At 45.2% G+C, this 24,575-nt stretch overlaps 1 protein-coding gene across 8 annotated transcripts in view; it reads left to right on the top strand.

Moving 5' to 3' along the window:
• LOC309525103 (monoacylglycerol lipase ABHD6-like) overlaps positions 1-24,575 on the top strand; it is a 44,876-nt gene continuing 20,301 nt past the window's right edge. The window contains exon 1 of one of the 8 annotated variants that reach the window (XM_082210498.1): positions 1-185. The gene's annotated coding sequence lies outside the window, so the exon portion shown is untranslated. The other 7 variants (XM_082210496.1, XM_082210497.1, XM_082210494.1 and 4 more) reach the window with 7 other exon arrangements.

Below are 24,575 nucleotides of genomic sequence, written 5' to 3' on the forward strand. Positions count from 1 at the left end.
CATAGGTGTCGTTTTTACAGTGCAAACACACACACAGGGTTGTAACTGCAGCTGGCAACATGGCCTTTGAGCTAAGGAACTGTGTCCAGCAGGTGGCAGGGTTTATAATTGCTTACTCAGTCATCTGAGTCTTTTAGAAAACCCCAGGATTATCAGGCAGCACAGGCAGGGTACTTTGCACTCAGGTGAGTGAAAAGCAAGGTTTTGTGTTTGTTTTCTAAACTTCAAGATCCAATTGTGCAACACAGTTTAGATCAATGGCATGGATTCCATAGTCCAGTCAGAGGGGAACTGAATATTTTTTGGGCCTCAACACAAGTGAAGGATCCTAGGAGAACGCTGGATTCGGCAGTAAAAAGTTTGTTACAGCAGTCCTAAGAATGTCTACTCAGAGGTAAGTCCTACTGAATTCACTCGGGCTTACTTTCGGGTAAAGTGGCTTTGGATTACAGCCATACTATTGCACTCTGGCACAGGGAGCTGGTTTGTCCCCCTGCAGCCAAGCAGCAGTGATCAGTATGGCAGTGTGAGGTGCAAATGGGAATATGCAATGTGGCTAGCAAGAGGTCTGAAAGCTAGCATAGAATTGCTTTGAAGAAAGGCTGTGGAAACAGATACCGTATATCTTATTAGAGGCTACTTGAATCCAGGCAGAGCTGTCTAGCTGCATCCTTGCTTGTCTCATCGTTAACTGTGACATCTGGAGCCTCTGATTGCACCAAAACAGCTGCAAATAAGGGGATAGGACAAAATACCAAGGCTAGTTAACATAGCTGGATTTGAGGGGAAACAAGCAGCAGTGTGGGTGACGAAGTAATTTTAGGGCATGGACTTAATGGTCTTATCCTCTGCACTCTGTTTAGATTGCAATGTGTATTACTTCAGTTGTGAGACACTCACTTCACATAACTCTTCCTTGCCGGTCTCCCTGCAGTCATTTCATGCTTTACAATCGTTTTACATTCCTGATATGTTAGGGCAACAAATGAACAAAAAGCAGTTTGCTAACCCTGATCAGAAAGAAACACTGCAGGTGCCTGCACTTTTGCAGTTTAAATGCCCTCAAATTATAGCAAATTTGTTTAGGGAAGCTTTTAATGTTTGATATATTACTGTATTTTAATATTTTTTTGGAAGCCGCCCAGAGTGGTTGGGGAAGCCCAGCCAGATGGGTGGGGTATAAATAATAAATTCTTCTTCTTCTTCTTCTTCTTCTTATAGCACAATCACATATTTGGGAATAAAATGGTAACTTCTACTGCTCTAGTGCTCAATACATTTCTTTGGAAAGAAGCACTATTTTGTTGTAGAAAAAGATAATATACATTTAAAATAAACATAATACATGAACATCTGAAACCATGTACATGTCTAGCCAGCCACACTGGGCTAAAAAGTCAAGGAAGGAAGGAGAGATACTGTGGTAACCTGCCCCAATCCTCCTCCTCCTCCTCCTCCTTTATTGAATTTATATACCGCCCTATACCCGGAGGTCTCAGGGCGGTTCACAGAAAAATTCAACATAAAAAACAATATATATACAACAACCCAATAACATCCCCCCCCTAAAAAGACCCACATTTTGAAAGGGGATAAGATGTCAATCAGATCAACCAAAGGCCTGGTTAAAAAGGAACATTTTTACCTGGTGCCTAAAGGTGTATAATGAAGGCACCTGGCGAACTTCCCTAGGGAGAGCATTCCACAGACAGGGAGCCACTGCAGAGAAGGCCCATTCTTGTGTTGCCATCCTCCAGACCTCTCAAGGAGGAGGCACATGAAAAACGACTCAGAAGATGATATCAGGGTCCTAGTAGGTTCATATAGAAAGAGGCGGTCCTTGAGGTATTGTGGTCCTGAGCCATTTAAGGCTTTATAGGTCAGAACCAGCACTTTGAATTGAGCCTGGAAACTAATTGGTAGCTAGTGCAGTCACACCAGTATTGGTGTAATATGATCAAATCGTAGTGCTCTGGTGAGCAGCCTGGTTGCTGAATTCGGCACAAGCTTAAGTTTCTGAACTGTCTTCAGAGACAGCCCTATGTATAACTCATTGCAGTAATCTAACCTTGAGGTTACCAGAGCATAGGCAACAGTAGTTAGGCTATCTCTGTCCAGATAGGGCCATAGCTGGGCCACCAGCCGAAGCTGATGGAAGGCACTCCAGGCCACTGAGGCCACCTGAGCCTCGAACGACAGCCAAAGATCCAGGAGTATCCCCAAGCTACAAACCTGCTCCTTCAGAGGAAGTGTAACCCCATCAACAGCAGGCAATCTCCCACCCATCTGGTCTAGAGAACCCCCCACTAACAGTGCCTCAGTCTTATGTGGATTGAGCTTCAGTTTGTTGGCTCTCATCCAGGCCATTACTGAGGCAAGACACTGGTCCAGCGCTTCTACCACCGCACCTGCAAATATAAAGGAGAAATAGAGCTGAGTGTCATCAGCATACTGCTGACAACATACTCTGAATCTCCGGATAACCCCACCCAGCAGTTTCATATAGAAATTAACCAACATGGGGGGTAGGATTGAGCCCTGCAGAACCCCACACTGAAGGTTCCACGGGGCTGAAGAGCATTCCCCATGTAACACCCTCTGGGAACGACCATCCAAGTAGGGCTGGAACCGCTGCAAAGCGGTGCCACCCATCCCTAGTTCAGAGAGTCACTCCAGAAGGATACCATGGTCGATGGTATCGAAAGCCGCTGAGAGGTCGAGAAGAATTAACAGGGATGTTTCCCTTGTCTCTCTCTCGACAGAGGTCACCATACAAGGCAACCAAAGCAGTTTCTGTGCCAAAACCAGGCCGATTGAAATGGATCCAGAAAATCAGTTTCTTCCAAAAGCACTTGGATCAGGTCTGCAACCACTTGCTCCAGAACTTTGCCCAGGAAAGGGAGATTAGCAACTGGTCAGTAGTTAGTTAGGTTTTCTGAATCCAGGGAAGTATTCTTAAAGAGTGGTTTTACCACTGCCTTCTTCAAACAGGCAGGAACCACCCCCTCTCGTAAGGAGGATCACCTCCCTGGCCCAGCCACCTGTTCCCTCTCTGTTGGTTTTTATTAGCCAAGGGTCTGGTTGCTCTGACTGATGGTGCAAACAAGGCAAATGTTAGCCTTTAACCTCATTACCTGTCACTGTCTGGGTAGTGGTTTGGGAGCCCCTGGAGTTCGGCCTTCAAATCCAGCCCAAGCCACATGTAATGATCTCTGGTAGGCAAGCAAGCCCTGATAAGAAGGAATGACTCTCCAGCAGTTTTATGTATGTAAGTTTATTTTAAAAAAGACACATCCAGAGCACAGCTTCTCACCTGCTTGCATTTACAATAGTTGGCCAGTCTGAATCTTCGTCCATCCCGCAGCAGGAAGGACGCCAAACTCCCGCCTTTTCCCTCTTGCCCTTCCATTGCCCTCTGATCTTATCCAGTCGCCTTGAACGAGGACTGAGAGGCTGGCCTTCCCCCTCCCCACTTCCACTCAACACAGACTCAGACCGCTGCTTATCTGCTGATTGCCTAGCAACGCTCTGGCTGCCTTCCAACTCTTCCTCTTCTTAGAGCTAACAGAGTCTTCCCTGGGAAGGGGGGGGTGTCGAACTGCCCTTTCTCGACTCTGTCAGCCAGCTCTCATCTGCAGAGTCGGTCCCTCGTCCACTTAATTCAATTTCTGAGTCTAACTCTTCCCCTGCGCTCTAGGAGTCCACGTTCCTGACACCATACCCCTGGAAGTGATATGGTAGGTTAGCAAACTTATTTGTTAGGAGAAAGGTCCAGACCTTTTCTGGCTTCCTGAATTGGAATATGCACATGGTGCCATATATGGAAATAGCTGACCATTTGCTCTGTGAGTTCTGGAGGGTCATTCACACAAACTCTTGCCTTATTTGAATATAGCAAGAAAAGGTAGTCTTTGTAGTTGAAAAGCGATTGCATTAAACAGACTTGAATGTGGTTCCCATTCTTACATCAGGTAGCACTGAATTCTTATGGGAGCACTTCTAAACACACTTACTAGAGAGAAAGTCCTATTAAATATAGTGGGACTTGACTTATTCTGAATAAACATGTACCATTTTGCTTGTATGCAACTGAATGGTTGAATTTCTGGACCATGTTACTTAATTTACTGTACTCGGCTACTATACAGGCAGCCAGCCCCCCCACCTTATGTGGTTACATTCCAGGACCTTGGGTGCGTAAGTGAAATAAAGTGGGCAGCACCCACTAAAATGTTTCCCCTGCTCTTCAGATCTCTCTCCCTCTCTCTCGCCACACAACTCTCTCCTCAACTACAGTTGAAACTTTGGGGCCAGTTGGAGGCTGAAGGACGTGTGGGAAAGTGACTGCTGCTGTTGCTGCTCTACGCTGTGTGTCAGCTGTTAGACTGGGAAGCTGAGCAGCCTAAACAAAGCTCCGGTGTACCTCCAGTCTATTTGGGGCTTCCTCCATCCTCACTGACAGTCTCTTTGGGCTCCGGGGAGGCTCCTCACGAGCCATGAGGACTCCCCAGCTCTCTCCAGCATTTCCTTTTTTTAAAAATAAATATTTTTTATTAGATTTTCCATCAAAAAAAAAACCCAAAACATTTTTACAAAATTATACATCCATTTTTAACTTAAACCCTTTTTTCCAGAACTTCCCTCAACTTGTCTGATAATTTTCCGTTGTTTTTTTTATCCTTGTCTCACATTTCCCAATATTATATACTCTTAATCACATCATATTTTTTAAACAATATTTCTAACAGTAATTTCACAGAGCTTCTTGAAAGCCAACGAACGTTATTTGCTCATCACATAAATTTTTGATATACTCTGTAAATTTCTTCCAGTCATCGGAGAATCTCTGATCACGTTGGTTCCTAATTCTCCCCGTCAATCTGTCCATTTCTGCATATTCCATCAGTTTCATCCTCCATTCTTCTTTCGTGGGCATCTCTTCCTGTTTCCATTTATGTGCCAGCAAAATTATGGCTGCTGTTACTGCATATAAAACTAATTTCACATCTTTTTTTACTAATTTCATTATCCAGTATTCCCAACAAGAGAGCTTCAGGTTTTTTAACAAAAGTATATTTCAACATTTTCTTTAACTCATTATAAATCATCTCCCAGAAGCTTTTTACCTTCTTACATTCCCACCACATATGGCAAAATGTTCCTTCTGTCTCCTTACACTTCCAACATTTATTACACACTTTATACATTTTACCCAATTTTACTGGTGTTATATACCATCTATATAACATCCTCCCCAGCATTTCCTAGTATGATTCTATTTGTTTGTTTATTTCCTGGAGCCATGTGAGTAGTACGCAGGTATGTGGGGAGGGGGGAATGCCTGAACTTCACTTCACTAGCTTTACTTTAAATTTACTCCTGTATAATTTAAAGCTTGTAGGTGAACAAACATATTCCTTAAGACAGAGTCAGGAATGATAGCACAAAAGGCAGTCTCTGTCAAACAAGTTATTCCTCTTTTAGGTTTATATAGAACATTGTATAAGGAAGAGCTGGATAATAGGTTCCTTGTGAAAAACGGATCAAAATTCTTTTTGGCAAAGAGACAAATATCTCACGTCATAAGAATGATGATGTCAGTTGCTTACACCATAGTTAATTACACCTGGTAACCAAATAATTAGGAGCCCTAAGCCTTTCAACATTTCTGTATCACTTTCATCAGATGGCTTATTGTCTCTCACACAAAGTTGCACACCTACTTAAAACTAGAAGTAAACATTTGCCAGATAACATAGTGCTGCCTTGGGGAGATTATGAAACTGGTGGTGTGGCCTGCTTTTGTATGGAGTAGCCAGAAGCAGAACAGGGAGATATAGCAGATGAAGATGTAGCTTGTCAATCAAACTCCACCTCTTCTACACAACTATTAAAGGTGCAGGAGTCCTATCCCCCTTTTCACCTGGCCACCTTACTTCTGCTCATGGTTAGTTGGTTTGTTTCACTGCAGAAGTCCTTCAGCTATGGATACAAAGGCTTGAAGCATACACAGGGATGGACTAGCTTTCTGACAACCACAGTTGTCTCCTGAGTGAATGGTGACCGTTGGCAGATGAAGAAAATGTCCACATAGGTTGAAAGCAGGGCAGTAAACAAACAAACAAACAAACAAACAAACAAACAAACAAACAAACAAACCACATTCCAAAAGAGATAGTAGATAAATAACCTGTACAGTAGGCCAACCAATTGCTGGGAGCAGAAGGATTTCCCCATCATTCCTGCTTCCCACCATCTTTCACCTCTGTCGTCCCCCCCCCCCCAATTTTCTTTTTGAAGCAGTGCTGGGAAATGCTGACATAGATAAGAGACCTAGGATGCAGGATAGTGGGACAACAACACCATTGACCATTGATCCTGGATTTGAAGATGCAGTTGGTGTGTTGGAGCTAGTTGCTAATGCTATTCTAGGCTGCATGGACAGAAGTATAGTGTCCAGATTAAGGGAAGCAATAATACCACTCTGTTCTGCCTTGAGTACTGTGTCCACAGCTGGAGTACTGTGTCCAGTTTTGGTCACCACAATTTAAGAAGTATATTGACAAGCTGGAACATGTTCAGAGGAGGGTGACCAAGATGATCAAGGGTCTGGAAACCAAGCCTTATGAGGAACAGTTAAGGGAATTGTATACGTTTAGCCTAGACAAGAGATGACTGAGAGGACATATGATAGTTGTCTTCAAATATCTAAAGGGCTGTCACTACTACTACTACTACTACTACTACTACTACTACTACTAATTTATTTCTACCCCGCCCATCTGTCTGGGTTTCCCAGATGGAGCAAGCTTGTTTTTCCCTGTTCTTGAGGAAATCAATGACTTCAGAATAATTTTAATTAGTTTTCAATTACAATCCAATAATAGCCTCATTATAACAATACCAATTTATAATACAATTATTAATACCAATCATTCAAATACCGAATTATATAATTTAGATAAAGTGCCCCCCCGCGTGCTAGATTTGATGATTTGTTGATTTTCTTTATTTCTGCATTCCAAAATCTTATTAATTTCCATTACGTTCCAGTAATAATAATAATCCCCATACAACAACTGCAATATTAATAATTTCTATTCATGTTGACACTTTAAATGATTTATAAAACTACAAGTGAGGAACTCAAAATATATCCTTGTTCTTCCTGTGTGTGACACATCCTTGCTTTGCCAACGATCTCCCGCTGTCATGGTGGCTGCCTCCATTAAGGCAGAGCGGAACCGGAAGCCAAGGGAACCAATGAACTCAAGTTCCAAGAAAGGAGATTCTGACTAAGCATCAGGAAGAATTTTCTGATATAGCTGTTTGACAGTGGAACAGTCAGACTCCCTCAGAAGGCAAAGGCCTCTCCTTCCTTGGAGGTTTTTAAGCAGAGGTTGGATGGTCATCTGTCCTGGATGGTTTAGTTAAGATTCCTGCATTGCAGGGAGCTGGAACAGATGACCCTCAGTGCCCCTTCCATTGCCACAAATCTATGATTCTATGACATCCACAGTGCCCATGGAAACAGGGCCACACCCCACCAAGCTGGAGCCATGCTAGGGATGCCGCCAACATGAAACATAGACAAGGAAGTATCTGGCCTGCAGGCCCAGGAGGGGGCATGGCCATCTTGTTGCCTTGCCCCTTGCATATCAGACAGGTGCCTTTTCTTTTGTCCTTTTGGCATCTGTTGAGGACTTTCCTCTTTCCACGAGCCTTCCAAATAGATGTTGGTGTTGTTGTTGTTTTTTTAACTCCAGTTGGTATCTCTACTGGATTTGAAATTGTGTGTGTGTGTGTGTGTGCACGCGCACACAATTCTTTTAAACTATTTTTCTATGTTTTCTATGTTTTCAATTACTTTTATTGTAGTGTGAAATTACTCTGAAGTAATTTTTTGGAAGCCGCCCAGAGTGGCTGGGGAAGCCCAGCCAGATGGGCGGGGTATAAATAATAAATTATTATTATTATTACTTTAGGAGAAGTGATTCCTAAACAGATAAAAACAATGCCCCAACATGCAAGACACTAAGAAAATTAGACAGTATTCACCCACTGCTAATCTGTAATCTGTTAAGGCTGTTTTGAAGAAGTTGCTTTAGCAAATAAGCCAAATATATCCCTCATGCTCCCATTTTTCCTTGATTACATCCCTGCACCTGAACAGGGAGTTCCCTTTGCTGTGAAAACAAGTGTTCACTGCACTAAAAAAGCTATTTATTAGTGTCAGGCTTTTTAGTGTGCAACTAACCTTTACTTAGTTTGCAGGGATCCCATTTTGATACATCCTTATATTCTTTAAACATTATTTTATCAACGACTGTGGAAAGTTCTCTAAAGACACAGTTAAACCTTGACCCATGGATTTCCTTTATTGGCTGTTAGCATTATCTTTAATAAATCATTCCAAAGGTTATTTCAGGTACTTCAAACAGCCCCAATACAGTGAAGACTGATAAGACATTTTCAAAGTGATGGTGCTGGTTTTCATGCTTTCTAAATGAGATCTTGAAAAGCCGGGCTTGATGGTAGATGTTTTTATAGTGGAGTAGCCTGAAAATCTGAGCAAGGAAGGTATATATTGGCTAACATCAGTGACATCACAAACCCATCTCCTCCCTAGGCAATTCTGCATCATTAAACAAATTTAAAACCTGGGTGGAGGTTTTGTGCAAGGTAAAGTATTAATATTAAAACCAGCAAAACTGGTTGCTACGTGGCAAGATTACTTATCTATGAAATGCCAAAGAATTCAACATCTATCATGGGTTAATAGCTTCAAAGCGACCAGCTCACACCTACATATTCAAAAAGGTCGTTACAGTGAACAAGGCAGATTTTGTTAACGTAAGTAATTCTGGCAGGAAAGGAAGTGGAAACAGAACTGCCAATATAATAATGTTATTATGCATATCTAAAGTGCAACTGGACTTGGAACTCTGTATACAATTCTTGTCACTGTAACTCAGAAAAGGATATTGTAGAACTGGAAAAGGCACATAAAAGGACAATCAAAATAACCAAGGAGCTGGGGCAACTTTATTGTGAAGAAAGCTTACAATATTTGCAGTACTGAGTTTAGAGTAAAGGGGAGTACTGTAGTGGGGACATTATTTAGATGTGTACAATTATGCATGATATGGAGAAAGTACCGTAGATGGGTATTAGAACCCAGGGTCACCCAAAAAAGCTGAATTTGGAAGATCCAGGACAGGCAAAAGTGTTGGGATACTGCCAGGGAGATAAAGTCCATCATGGCCCCCAAGCCGGCTGCTGGACGATCCATCGACCTCCCGTAGTCACGCAGTATGAGCTATTAGCGACACGAGTTCCCTGGAAATACCTTGCCACATTCCAGGGCTCGTGCACACTCTTATCAGCAGATAATGCACAGCCAGAAGTCGCACTCAGGAGAGCATTATTTATAAGCTTTTATTCAGCGTTGATCAGAACAGTGTTGAGTGTATCTGAAGAAGTGTGCATGCACACGAAAGCTCATACCAAGAACTAACTTAGTTAGTCTTTAAGGTGCTACTGGAAGGAATTTTTTTATTTTTTTATTTTGACTATGGCAGACCAACATGGCTACCTATCTGTGATCAGAACAAAGAAAGACATGACTGTTCTGCGTCAGTGTCTTCGACAGAGAGAGAAACGAAAGCAATAGCTAACATAAATATCCTGTGAACAGGAAATACGCAGGCTGTGACACAAACATCCTGCTCCCTTTTAAGGTGGAACGGAAATATCCTAACAAAAAGGAGGTACTATTTCAGCCAGCTCACAATTAGAATTATGGCAATTGTTCTCCACGAGATGTAGTGATGACCACCAACCTGGATGACTTTTTGAAGGTATTATTATGAATTCATGGTGGATAAGGCTATCAGTGGCTACTAGTCATTATGGCTATGTACTACCTCTAGTATTGGAGGTGGTATACCTCTGAATACCAGTTGGTGGGGATCCAATGTGGTTGGCCACTGTGAGAAAGGATGCTGAGAGACCCAGCAGGACTCTTCTTCTGTTCTTCAGACCCTATGTTGGAGGAAACAGTGCTTCAGAATACCAGTTTCTGGAAGCCACAGGAGGGGAGAGTGCGTTTGAATCCTGCTTGGGGGTTTTCCACAGGCAACTGGTTGGCTGCTATGAAAACAGGATGCTGAACTAGATGGGCTGCAGCCCTTCTTCTGTTCTTATGGTTGTCTGGAAGAGACCATGTATGTGAAGTAATGTGCATTGCCATCTAAAGTGGCAATGCACCCAGGGTCTAAAAGTGCCAAAGTGCACCCCATGGCACCTTACAGAAGTCTGTATTATATTTTACTGTATTATACAAATACGCAAGCCCAGGGCTTTCTTTCTTTTTTAGCAGGAGCTCACTGGACCTCAACTTTGGCACTTCTTAGGTCTTAGAATTGGCACTCTAGGAGAACAAGGGAGAAGCTCGTGGTGAGCTCTGGCACCTCCTTTTCTAGAAAAATAGGACTGCACAAGCCTATATTATAATATTGTATCACTTTTCAGCGCAGGAAAACAGCAGCACATAAATGCTTCTAATAAACCCCATATAACAACTGCGTTTGGGGGGGCTGGGTTTTTTTGAAGAAGGAAAAAGCACCTTTTGGTGCGAAATGAACAAATTTTAGCTCTGTTTTATCGTTTGCACAGGGATGAGGGGGAAAGCATTGTTCGGGATGGGGCGGCGTGGAGGCATCCCCAAAGCTGCCAGCGTGAAAATGCCGCTTAATTTGAGCCAAAGGCGAATCTCTCCGCGGCTCTACACTAATTTGGGGTCGCATCCCAAGAATCCAGTAAGTGCAGAACGCGGCGGGCCGATCCTTCGCCGCCTTTATTTCCCATCTCCGTCCCTCGTCTGGCGCGGGCGAGCAGCTCTCTCGGCTCCGAAGCCGAGCGCAAAGCCGCCTGGGTGGCCTCGGCCTGCCTTGTAGTTGCGAGGAGGCGGGGAAGGGCCTTCCGTTGAGCCAACCCCTTTTCTGTCGGAGGGTGGGGAATCACGCGCGGCCCTTGCCTTTAAGGTTCAATCGACAGAAAAGAAAGGGGGTGGTGGCCAAAGGCGCCGGCCGGCCGAGCCGTGGTGGTGCTGGGGCGCTGCGCGCGCGCGCCGATTCCCGGAGTTGGAACCCGCCCCCCCCCGCCGCCGCCGCGCAGCCGAAGAAGCAGGTGCAGCGAGGCGAGCGAGCTGGTGCGGCGCAAGGTGGGGGTTTTGCATCGCAGAGCGGCTGGGGACCGGGGAAGGGGAGAGGGAGGAGGGCGAGCCGGTGGGGAGAGGGGCTGGGAGGTTAACAGGCCGGCGGGGAGAGAAGACAGCCGCTTCACTGCTGCGATGGAGTGAGCAGACTCGGCGGAATGCAAGGGCAGGCAGGCGAGGGCAGCCGGAGGAAGGCGCTGCGGCATCGCTTGCGTGCGGTGCTCCTCCTGCGCGGCTCGCCCCCAGGTGCCGGCCGGTGGCGCATCGGGGACCGTGCGACGAGCAGAGGGCCCTGCTGTGTCACGATGTTGGCAGCGGGGGTCGGACTCCGGAGGGCCAGGCCGGTGTGGCCCAAGGGCGCCCTTGCACAGGCATCCCTGACTTGGATGCTGGCCAGTGCAGCGAAGGCAGCCGGGCGGGCGAGGGAGGGAGGATGCTTCCCCGGCTAAAATAAATGCCCAGGCCCGCCTATCCTCCTGGCTCGTTCTTTAGGCCAGGCAGCCCCCTCTCCTCCGCCGACTGACCGACCACGCGTAATGTATGGGTCGAGCGATCCTCCGGTTTGCGAGCGGACGTTTTTGCTGTGTCAGCCCAGGAAGCGATGTCGCTTCTGGCGCATTCACACGGTCGCTTGGCACGTCGGCTAGGATCCTCCTCAGGGAGCCAGCCCCCGTTGGACCCGGTGGCACTCGCAAGACTTCTAGTCTCGGGCTGAAAGGCTCCAAATCCCTCTGTAAGTTCCCCAGGAAATCGGGCGCCTTCTCCGTTACTCCGGCGAAGGCACGCTCGCCTCTCCTTTGTTTCTCGGTTCGTTGCTGTCTGTTTATGCTCGGAGTGGCAGCTGTAATCTGCTTTAGTGCTCTGAGGACAGAATCAGGTGCTGATAATCGGCGGTTATTCCGGATTACTGGAAGATAGGTGTGTGTGATCTGATCTCATGAAGGACCCCTGGTGACCCGCTTCTTTCCCCATGTCTGTAATGTCAGTGTAAAAGGTGCACTGGTTGTAGAAAGTAGGTTCGTTTCTTCGTCTTCTTTTTTTAAAAAGGCTTTCTTCAGCTTCTTAGCCTGCACTGCCATCCATCTGGCATGCGAAAAGCATCTGAAGCGTGCCTAGCTCTGTCAAAGGACTTGGCATGTGTTTTGTGGACAGCTGAACCAAAGGGCAATAACACCTGGTATGTGGTACATTTCTGGTATAGAGAAAATGGAGACTATACAAAGTCCTGAATATTTGATTTTGCTATCTTTTAGGTAGGAGAGCCTCCAGGTTGCTATGTAGAAATCTGATGGGGATAAATGAAAGTTTGTTTTTGCATTTAACCAGTAATGTGGGTCCCCCCCACCCCATGCAAATAGCTGTGGTGGTGGAGGACTGTGGGGGGAAGGATTGGGACATTGCACGCAGGCCTGAAAGGTTTAATCCCCACTAGCCATTGTCATGACATTGCCGTGAAATTTTGTGATGAAGGGTGGTTGAGAACTATTTCATATAAATCACATGTAAGAATCCTTTCCCTCACTGGTGTAGCTATTTGCATTGAGACAAAAATTCCCATCTGGTGCCAGTGTTCTTTAGGTTGCATGAATTCCAACCCCCCCCCAATTCTGTTTCCTTATACAGTGGTACCCCGGGTTACATACGCTTCAGGTTACATACGCTTCAGGTTACAGACTCCGCTAACCCATAAATATTACCTCAGGTTAAGAACTTTGCTTCAGGATGAGAATAGAAATCGTGCTGTGGCGGCACGGCGGCAGCAGGAGGCCCCATTAGCTAAAGTGGTGCTTCAGGTTAAGAACAGTTTCAGGTTAAGTACAGACCTCCAGAACGAATTAAGTTCTTAACTCGAGGTACCACTGTACTTCCTTTAAAGCTGAAGAAACTAATTTCATAGTGTGGATATAAAAATGGGTATGTTCTTCCATCTCCTCCCCATTTTTAAAAACTCGAGCTGCTTCCCATTCTGCGCAAGCAGTCACTGTGGGGGGATGGTATTTACATCAAGTATGAGCAACAATGTATGCATTGCTAAATTTGGTGGGCCTGTAGACACAGGTTGGACTGGCTTGTGTCTGCGAAGCCATATCCATTTGCCTTTATTGCTGTGTGGAAGTATTGCTGTAATAGGTAAAGGTAAATTGGGACACGGGCGGCGATGTGGTCTAAACCACTGAGCCTCTTGGGCTTGCCGATCAGTAGGTCGGTGGTTTGAATCCCCATGACAGGGTGAGTTCCTGTTGCTCTGTCCCAGTTTCTTCCAACCTAGCAGTTCGAAAGCACACCAGTGCAAGTAGATAAACAGGTAGCGCTGTGGCAGGAAGGTAAATGACGTTTCTGTACGCTCTGGTTTCCGTCACAGTGTTCCATTGCGCCAGAAGCGGTTTAGTCATGCTGGCCACATGACCCGGAAACCTGACTGTGGACAAATGCTGGCTCCCTCGGCTTGAAAGTGAGATTAGTGCCGCACCTCATAGTCACCTTTGACTGGACTTAACCATCCAGGGGTCCTTTAACTTTTACCTTTTATTGCTGTAACCTTGGGTTACAGACGGTTCAGGTTACAGACTCCGCTAACCCGGAAGTAGTACCTCAGGTTAAGAACTTTGCTTCAGGATGAGTACAGAAATCGCACGGCAGCAGCAGGAGGCCCCATTAGCTAAAGTGGTACCTCAGGTTAAGAACAGTTTCAGGTTAAGAATGGACCTCCAGAACGAATTAACCCGAGGTACCACTGTAATATGGTTCTTCCAGTGGCAAAATATCGGAGAGGCAGTGAAGCTGATTTTCGGCATACACCAATTATGCCACCGCTGCTGCTGATAGTAACCAGGGATTGTGAGAGTAACCAGGCAGCGTGCCCCTGAATACTGATTGCTAGGAAACACCAGTGGGGAGAGAAACTGTTGCGCTCATGTCCCGCCACTGTGGCCAGCAGACCACAAGTAGAAAGCAGCTACCTTGCCAAAAGAAGCCTGCGGAGTAAATGGCTCTGGGTGATGCCAGCCAGGAATCCATGCCACATATGATAGCTGAAGGGGGGAAGGGACCTCCCAGTGCCAACGCAAGGCAATTGCTGCATGGGGCAAAGGACAATGCAGTGTCTCCCTATAGAAGCTGAGCAGCTAGCCATTGATTCTTACTTCAGCATTTATAATGGGACAGCACCCTCCATGTAATTGAGGGCATCTGTCTAGCTTGGGGGTGGGGACAGGACACACTACATGATGCACACATTTATTTTTTGTTGTCCTCTAACAGGAGAATGGCTTAGAAGGAGTGACTGGCACTGCTGCCCCCTGCATCACAGAATCTACTGCCTGAGGTGACCTGTGCCTGACGATAGAGCCGGCCTTTATATCTTCCTAGGCTCAGATGTGAACTTTGATATATGCCAGGCCTAACGCAGATATGTCTGCAATTCTTATGGCACAGTGGAGGATGCCACATTTGCTACCCCGATCTAGCTTTTTAGCTGTGAAAGTGCCACAATTTCAGCCCAGCGTTCTAATACGAAAGCAGTAAAATAATGTACTTTCTCGCACTGCCCCCTTTTTTATTAATACTTTTAGAACGTTCTATTCTGAAGCCATGACTGGAGGGCAGGAAGGTTTTGCCGCTTGATGCTTTGAGACTTTAATGGAGGACCACGCCAGTCCCGAGAAGACTAGAGGAAATATTGGATGCGGCCGAGAAAGCTTAATATGTCAGGGAGGATTTGTTTGGTTATATGTTGCTCACTGCACTGTGCAAAGAGGACTGTGACGTACAGCTTGGTTTTTGCAGAAGGGAAGAGAGACTATTAATCAGATGGGTGTCGAGCCAAGAAGCATGCACTTAATTTTTGAAACAATGTACTCTAAAATAAATAAATAGAAAAGAGAAAAATGGATTGATTTACCTAAAAATGTAGCAGGACTGGAAAAGACCCCCTTGCAGTCATAGTAGACGAAGCCAGGCTTATCTGGCAAAGGATGAGGTGGCTTTTTATAGTCAGAAACTTGTTAACAATCAAGGAGCCAGAGATTAATCCACATGATTTCCTTATATAGTGGTACCTCAGGTTACAAACACTTTGGGTTACAAACGCTTCAGGTTACAAACTCCGCTAACCTAGAAGTAGTACCTCGGGTTACGAACTTTGCCCCAGGATGAGAACGGAAATTGCGTGCCGGCAGCACGGCAGCAGCGGGAGGCCGCATTAGTGAAAGTTCGCCTCAGGTTCAGAACGGTTTCGGGTTAATAACGGACCTCTAGAACGAATTAAGTCGTAACCCAAGGTACCACTGTAATAGCATTTCACCAACAGGAAGCCAGAGGAGACAACATCCAATTCCAGGAGTGCTTTATTTATTATTATTACATATTTTATATCACCTTCCCCCCACAAGGAGCTCAAAGTGGTGCCCATGGTTCTCCTTTCCCCACTTTATCTTCACAACAGTCTTACGAGGTAGGTTGAGCTGAGAGACTGTGATTGGCCCAAGGTGAGCTACCATATCTGAAGTTGCACAGTCTTCTGGATGCCTCAAGTTTCTCTGAGAAAGGCAAAACAAAACAAAACAAATTTCTTGTACAAAATTCATTCCCAAATCTACATGTTAGTAGCTAGAAATACAAACCTAAGTTGAAAACGCTGAGTTAACATCTGAAGGATTCATATTTTAAGTTTTGATCAGTAATAATTATTCCATTTATATACCACCTTTCCTCGTAAAGGATACCAGTGCTGTGCACAATGTAAACAATAGTCCTGGGTAGCTCAGTCGGTAGAGCATGAGACTCTTAATCTCAGGGCTGTGGGTTCGAGCCCCACGTTGGGCAAAAGATTCCTGCATTGCAGGGGGCTGGACTAGATGACCCTTGTGGTTCCTTCCAACTCTACAATTCTACGATCAGTTGTTAGAACATGTAAAAATTACAGTGCTAAAAACAAATATGGCAAAATACGCCTCATAATAAGAACACAGGAAGCTACTTTGTTGTGAGTCAGACCCTTGGCTCATCTCACCCAGTGGCATTAATGATGGCTACCTGGCAGTGGCCCTCCAGAAATTCAGGTTGGAGATCTCTGCCAGCCTTACCTGGAAATGCCTGAGGGTTGAACCAGGGACCTTCTGGATGCACAGCATGTGCTCTGCCGCTCAGGGACGCGGACTTATAAAAAATATTGGGGGGCCCCGGAAAGCTCGTGAAATGTAAATAAGCTCATGAATATGCAAATAAGCTCATGAATATGCAAATAAAGTGGCGCCGCCCCCTCGTGAGCGAATAGGGGAGAGCGTGCTGCTGCCTATTAATCAGCTCCGGAACAGCTGATAGGCGGGAAACCTGGGGCTAGAGGCAGGAGCCCCCGCCCCGGGGATTCCCTAATCTCGCGGGGGACGGCCGGGGCTCTCCGGCTAGGGCGCGCGGCTGGCTGGCTGGCTGGCGGGGGAGCAGGTGGGGAGGAGGCGGGGGACGGCGGCGGCGCCCGAGATTATTGGGGGGGCTGAGCCCCCCCAAAAATTTTTTTGAGGGGGCTCAAGCCCCCTCAAGCCCCATGGAGTCGGCGCCTATGCTGCCGCTGAGCTATAAGAAGAGAACAGTTGAATTCCAGAGCCAATGTCTGCCCCAAATGCCTTGTGAGAAGCTTTCTGCAAAAAAAGATTAAAAGGTTGCATGCTTAAATTTCAGGTTAAGCAGTAGGGGACCCAGGTGAGAAAAGAGGACAGGGCTCCGGCACTTTTAATGCTTGTGTAGATGAAGAAATTTCAGCAGGGTGTAGGTGGGTATTTGAAAGGTCCCAGGAGATGAAGGAATTACTAGAGGATTGGGATTTCCAATTATTCCTTGGCTCTTACTCCTGTGGGTAGGATTGCCAGCTACTTGGGGAGAGGGGGAAACCTGCTGTGGCCTCCTCATGCGCCTTTAAAAGCATTAAAAGCGGCTTGAGTTGCAGAGAACCAGCAAGATAAGCGTGAGCGCTTGCTACGTGCAGCAGATCAAATGGTTGTTGGAAGCCCAGCTACAGGTCTCACATCAAGACCTGCCAACTGGTGGAAATGTTTTGAACACACCTCTAAGGGAGTCTCTGGTTTAAATTGGACTAGGACTGTGCACAGGGACAAATCTCTTTCATAGAAAGGTTTTAGGGAGGACGGTCAGATCTTTGCTAAATAGGAAGATAAGTAAACTGGTATGTTGTAACTGTTTGTTGTAAGGTTGCATGAAGGATACCAGTTGGATTTGATAGTGGATGCTGGAGGATGGGGTTAGGGGTAAGCCGTGAAATGGCAAAGTCACCAAATTATTTAAGGTAGTAAAAAAGAAAAAGGGACAGCAAGAATTATGGCGCATGGCTCAGTCGGTAGAGCATGAGGCTCTTAATCTTGGGATTGTAGGTTTGAGCCCAGTGTTGGGCAAAAGATTCCTGCATTGCAGGGGGTTGGACTAGATGACCCTTGTGGTCCCTTCCAACTTTACAGTTCTAAGGAGGTCGCAAATGATTGTTCCAAACCAGAGGAAAGGATGTTAAAATGGCAAATGTGAGTCAGTGTAAGCAAATGTAAAGTGATGCACATGGGGGGGGGGGAGGGATTAAATCCGAACTTTGCATATATGCTGATGGGATCTGAGCTGGCAGTAACTGACCAGGAAAGAGTTCTTTGGGTTGTGGTAGGTGGCTCAAGGAAAACATTGGCCCTATGTGTGGCTGCTGTGGAAAAAGCGAGCTCTTATATTGGAGATCATTAGGAAAATAGTTGAAAATAAATCTGCCAATGTCACGATGCCCTTATACAAATCTGTGGTGCAACAGTGCTTGGAATATGTGACCAGTTCTCATCACTGTACTTCGAGAATAATACTGCACAGCTTGAAAAAGGTGTAGAAAGGAGCTTCTCTGAGGATATCATAGAATAGCGGTAGTCAACCTAAGGCCCGGGGGCTGGATGCAGCCCAATCACCTTCTCAGTCCGGCCTGCGGACGGTCCGAGAATCAGCATGTTTTTACATGAGTAGAATGTGCCCTTTTATTTAAAATGCATCTCTTGGTTATTTGTGGGGCACAGGAATTCGTTCATTATTTTTTTCAAAATATAGTCTGGCCCACCACATGGTCTGAGGGACGGTGGACCGGCCCATGGCTGAAAAAGGTTGCTGACCCCTGTCATAGAATCTTAGAGCTGGAAGGTACACAAGGGTCATCTAGTCCAACCCCTTGCAATGCAAGAATCTCGGCTAAAGCATCCATGACAGATGGCCATCTAACCTATCTTAAAAAACTAAAGATGGAGAGTCCACCACCTCTCGTAGGAATCTGTTCCACTGCCAAACAGCTCTTACTGTCTGAAAGTTTTTCCAAATGTTTAGTCGGAATCTCCTTTCTTGTAACATGAAGCCATTGGTTCAAGTCCTACCCCCCAGATCAGGAGAAAACAAGCATGTTCCCTCTTCCCTTAAGATATTTGAAGACAGCTATCATATCTCCTTCTTGGGCTCCATGATCACTGCAGATGGTGACAGCAGCCACAAAATTAAAAGACGTCTGCTTCTTGGGAGAAGAGCAATGACAAACCTAGACAGCATCTTAAAAAGTAGAGTCATCACCTTGCCAATAAAGGTCCGTATAGTAAAAGCTATGGTTTTCCCAGTAGTGAGGTATGGAAGTGAGAGCTGGACCGTAAAGAAGGCTGATTGCCAAAGAATTGATGCTTTTGAATTATGGTGCTGGAGGAGACTCTTGAGAGTCCCATGGACTGCAAGCAGATCAAACCTATCCATGCTTAAGGAAATCAGCCCTGAGTGCTCACTGGAAGGACAGATCCTGAAGCTGAGGCTCCAATACTTTGGCCACCTCATGAGAAGAGAAGACTCCCTGGAAAAGACCCTGATGTTGGGAAAGATGGAGGGCACAAGGAGAAGGGGATGACAGAGGACGAGATGGTTGGATAGTGTTCTTGAAGCTACCAGCATGAGTTTGACTGAACTGTGGGAGGCAGTGGAAGACAGAAGTGCCTGGTGTGCTCTGGTCCATGGGGTCACAAAAAGTTGGACACGACTAAACGACTAAACAACAACAATCATATCTCCTCTCAGTCTCCTCTTTTCCAGGTTTAACATACCTGGCTCCCTCAAGTGTTCCTTGTAAGGCTCAGTTTCCAGACCCTTAATTATCTTGGTTGCCCTCCTCTGCTCATGTTCCAGCTTGTCAACAGCCTTCTTAAATTGTGGTGCCCAGAATTGGACACAATATTCCAAATGTGGTCTGACCAAGGCAGAATAGTGTGGTACTATTACTTCCCTTGAAGTTCCCTTGGACACTACACTTCTATTGATGCAGCCTAGAATAGCATTAGCTTTTTTTGCTGCTATGTTGCACTGTTGACTCATGTTAAGCTTGTGGTCCACCAAGACCCCTAGATCCTTTTCACGGACCAGGGATTGCCATGTGCAGCTTAGTTACATCACTTGAGCTTCTGTACTCCAAGTCTTAAAGGCCATACTTTTGGGGGGAAAGTGTTCAACTGGACCTGTCATGTAAGAAGAATGGTTTGGGGCCTTTATAATTAGAAGATAGCAGTTGGGCAGGAAACATGTTGTCAATAAAAGTAATTATTAGGAAATAGGGGAGAAACCCTGGTTTATTGATACCTGTAATTTGCTATGCTTTCCAAGTCTTCATTCCAATGGTTTTTCAAAAGTTGACATTTCTCTGAACTGAAGATTGTGGGATTTGTCTTGAAGTTCTTCCTGTTGATCTACTATGTTCCAGAAAATGCTTGTTAGTTATATGCTGGTAAAATCTACTTGCATACCTGACTTAAAGCTTTGCTAATATCCAGTGTACTTCATATGCAGCCAGTGCTGGTTTAGAACAAGGATGTGAAACCTGTGACCCTCCAGATGTTGAACGTCTACTATCATCATCCATAGACCATTGGCCATGCTGGCTGGGCGGCTGGGAACTGGACTTCAGCAGCATCTGGTGCCCCACATGTGTTCCACTCTGATTTGTAAAACTGGACATGTGCATGAACATGTGGAAAAGATTTGCCCAGTACAGATCTAGATCTTCCTGTAACTTTATGGCTGCTTCTCCTCAGTACACTTTCTTTGGGTCTGAAGTTTCTTCCATGATCCTGTTCATCTCCTGTAACATCCCTGCTTTACTCTCTCTGAGCAAGACAGGCAGTTACCTGCAGTTATTGCAACTGCAAGCATTTTAATCTGGCCTGCTGCCCCAGCATTTCTGGATGCTGCCATTTATCTTCAGTTTGCTGAACATCCCTTGAAGAAATTTGCTGTGTAGATTATGTAATGCATCCTGAGAGAGAGAAGGGGGGGGGGGTGCACTGAACAAGAATCTGCTGACTGCAATGAAAAATACTCTGCACTTATTGGTCACAGTTGTAGAATGATGTACCTTGGTGCTTGTAGATTGAAGAAAATTTTGGTAGAAGAAGTGAGAAGAGGAAACATTCAGAGGAATCATCAGGGAGGCAATAGCTGAGTTCTGCCCATCACAAGTTAGGTGCATCTCCTGTGTGCGTACATGGTGCCTTCAGAATGTATTCTGAGTTGAGGCTACTTTCAGGTGTGAAATGTATTATACCTCATTTAGCTATCTCTGGTCTGTTACTATGTATTCCCCATTTCTGAGCAGTGAGATGCTTGTAGCCTTTGCTCCATTTGGAAATATCCACACAGTGCCAAAGTAGAAGCAAGCAGTTCCCTATAAAGTATATGCAGGCAAGCAGATCTACTCATCCTGTACCAGATTTCCAGAGAGAAAGAGAGAAGATTCTGCACTTCAAGATGCTTCACTTTCAGGCAATCCTTAATTCTCAGTCTCCTAGTTTCCACTCCTCATTCAAACTGCAAACTAGTTTCAAACTGCTTCTCTGTTGCTTCCCCAGAGCTGGAGTGCTCACTTCCTGAAGAGGAATTCCCACAGTCTAGGGAGAGTTAGCATTGTTTTGTTCCTGTCTATTGCAACTCTCCAGTTGGCCATTCATATAGTGATCAGGGTGTCTCAACTTGTCACACCCTCTGTATAGTACATTCAGCACTCCTGGATGCTGCTTGCATCAGACAGAGATGTGGTTTTGATAAAAAGATGAGCTGGCATGGTTAGCTGTTGGCTTGTGTGGTAAGGGTTGCACCAATTGTTTTCTGAGTCTTTTTTGTGTTTCCAGCTCATAAAAGCTGCCCTAGTATCCTTAACATAAATCTAGAGGGAATTTTATTTCAGAATAAGAAACTTCAATGTGTCCAGAGGGAGATTGTTTGACGAAAATGTCTGACATTTCTGTGTTTCCTTAATCAGTTCTGATTAATAATACTTGAGTGAGCAGCATTGTGTATTTAATTTCCAGATGCTTCATTGAAATTGTGATTGAGAATATTCACATTGTGAATATTCACACTGTGAATTGCATTTTTATATAAAATGTGCTTGTAGGTTTGGGGCCTTATTTATGCTCTGGGGAAGATATTTTAGGAATGCAGCTTTATGCGATCTCTGTGGTGGAGAAAGCGACATTTGTTGAATTTCCGCTTGTGATGTAGTATTTAAATTGTGGGTAGAGAACCCACTGCCCTTCCAGGTGGGGTTGGACTCCATCTCCCATGAGTGCCAGAGAACATGGTCAATGGTCATACAAAATCAGTTCAGCAAAATCTGGAGCGCATCTGGGTGGGAAAGGCTGCTCTAGGAAATTCTTTGTGAACTGGGGCAAAATGTATGCGAATAGAATAGAATAGAACAGAATAGAATACCTTTATTGTCAATGTACAACCTGTGTACAATGAAATTAACCAAGCCTCCCCCCCCAAATACTCAATCTCATTGCACTCTGTGTGCTTGTCGCACAACACACCAACCCCGAAAATCAGTTGGACTATATTATTTTCCATTCAGCAGCCTAACAGCGCACGGATAGAAATTGTTTTTTAGCCTGTTGGTACGACTGATTATATTTCTATATCTCCTGTCCGAGGGCAGAAGATTAAAGAGGTGCTGACCAGGGTGTGAATCGTCACTGAGAATTTTTCTCGCTCTCCTAAGGCAACGATCCCTTGCGATGTCATCTAGCGGGCTCAGGGGACAGCCCATGATATCATGAGCTGTGTTCATCACCCTATGTAAAGACTTTCTGTCCGTGGCTGTCAAGCCAACGTATCACACTTTGATACAATATGAGAGGACACTTCCTATTGTGGACCAGTAGAAGGAGGTCATCAATTGTTGTTTAACATTGTTCTTTTGCAAGACCCTGAGAAAATGGAGTCTCTGTTGGGCCTTCCTAACCACCTGAGTTATATTGTTTTTAAAAGTGAGGTCTTCACTAAAGTAAACTCCCAGGAATTTAAAAGAAGAGACTCTCTCCACACAACCCCTGTCTGATATACAACGGGGCTAGTTCCCCTCTCTTCCTCCAAAAGTCCAACACAATCTCCATTGTCTTGCTAATATTTAGTTGCAAGTTATTCTCTAGGCACCATGTAGATACTTTTTGAACCTCCCCCCTGTATGCTGATTCATCTCCACCTGTAATTAGACCCATTATGGTAGTATCATCTGCAAACTTAATAATTACAGTGGATGGATCAGATGAAATACAGTCATATGTATACAACGAGTATAGGTAGGGACTCAGCACACATCCCTGTGGGGTGCCAGTGCTGAGCTTCAGGGAGGTAGATGTAACAGGCCCAATCCTCACTGTTTGTGTCCGATCCTTCAGAAAGTCTTTAATCCAGTCACAGATGGTAGAAGAAAGGTCTAGTTCCATCAGCTTTTTGGTAAGAATGTCCGGAAGGATGGTATTAGAAGCCGAGCTATAATCAATAAACAACATTCTAACATAATTCCCCGGTCTCTCCAGATGACTTGTTGCAAGGTGAAAGGCTGTAGCTATGGCATCATCTGTTGACTTATTTCTCCTATAAGCGAACTGAAGTTTATCAAAATCCGAAATAAAACATGTCCTATGGTGTTGAAGGATCAATCTCTCAAAGCATTTAATCACTACAGATGTTAATGCAATAGGTCTGTAGTCCTTTAGGCAGTTAGTTGCTGTTTTCTTTGGGACTGGGACAATGGTGGCTGCTTTAAAACATGATGGAACACAAGCCGTTTGCAGAGAGATGTTAAAAATGGTTATGCCATGGTAAAGCTTGAGAGAAGTTTTGTTGACTGATGTCATAGAAACTTAAATTAACACCTTTGGAACAGGGCAATGTGAGTCTACTGTTTCAAAGCTCTGCTGCTTCACAAATATTTCGTGTATTTACTATTTTTATAGAATGGTTTTTTGTCAGATTGTCATGGGCAGTTTATATATTATAATACAGAAATGGCTTACTGTGTAGTGGATGGGATACAAAAGGAAAGGGGAAGAATCAGAAGCAGAAGAAAATCCATATGCCAATTCCATGTGTGGTGTCAGCATTGGCATGGTCAGGCAAATGCTGGAGCTAAATATGGCTGACATTGGCCTCTTCTTTAATATAATATATATTTTGGGGGTGAGGGGTCTTACTTACTTTACATGGTAAATAGACTCTCTGGGTGAGATAGCTTCAACCTCTGCTTCCACATCACCATCCTTCTCTCCAGTCCCTCTTGGACCCACTCTAGCTCTAGGAGAGGCCCAGAAGCATTGGGAAGGGAAGTCCCTTTGCTTAGGCTTTCCTGAATGAGTGATGAGGGCAGAACTCAAACCAGGGAGCCTAGACTAGTGCAGGTGTTGGTCCTTCTCTTTCATTGCTGTCCTCTTGCTGCCGTCACCACCCATCCAGAGTAGTGGAGCCTTGGAGATACCTCTGCTTTCCCTGCTGTGGGCTGGCAGCAATGGAGGAGAAGCACTGCCACCTGCAGGACTCTGGGTTCCTCAGGCCCTTTAACGCTTTCCCTTTCTTTCCAAGCACTTTGCACTAGGAAAGAGAGAGAATAATTAAGGTGCTGTGGGACTTAGAGAGCTACAGGTGGTGGTGCTCCTCCTACATCACCCATTGACTGGTAAGCCTGCAATCCTTGCTTACAAACCCTTCAGAGACAAGCCTTCTTTTGTACATGGTGCAGGTGTTTAACAACCTGGGGGAATATTCACTTCAGGAGACAGTTCGAGGTCAGGAGTTGCTAAATGGCAGTCGATTCCAACTGTGCTGGTTGGGCTTTGCTGCCTCACGTTTCCCTCAGCTGCAGACTGGTGGAATGAAATTAGTGATGTCATCAAGATTTGCATTTCTAGATGTGGAGATTTGAGTCAGGCTCACTGTGCTCACCTGAAGTACCAGACTCTGGAGTTCTTCTCTGGCTCAGACTAAAATCTGAGCCAGAGAAGTATTTCCCTCTTGTCTCCACTACCAT

The sequence above is a fragment of the Podarcis vaucheri genome (assembly GCF_965113315.1).
Source record: "Podarcis vaucheri genome assembly, chromosome: 2".
Taxonomy (NCBI): Eukaryota; Metazoa; Chordata; class Lepidosauria; order Squamata; family Lacertidae; genus Podarcis; species Podarcis vaucheri.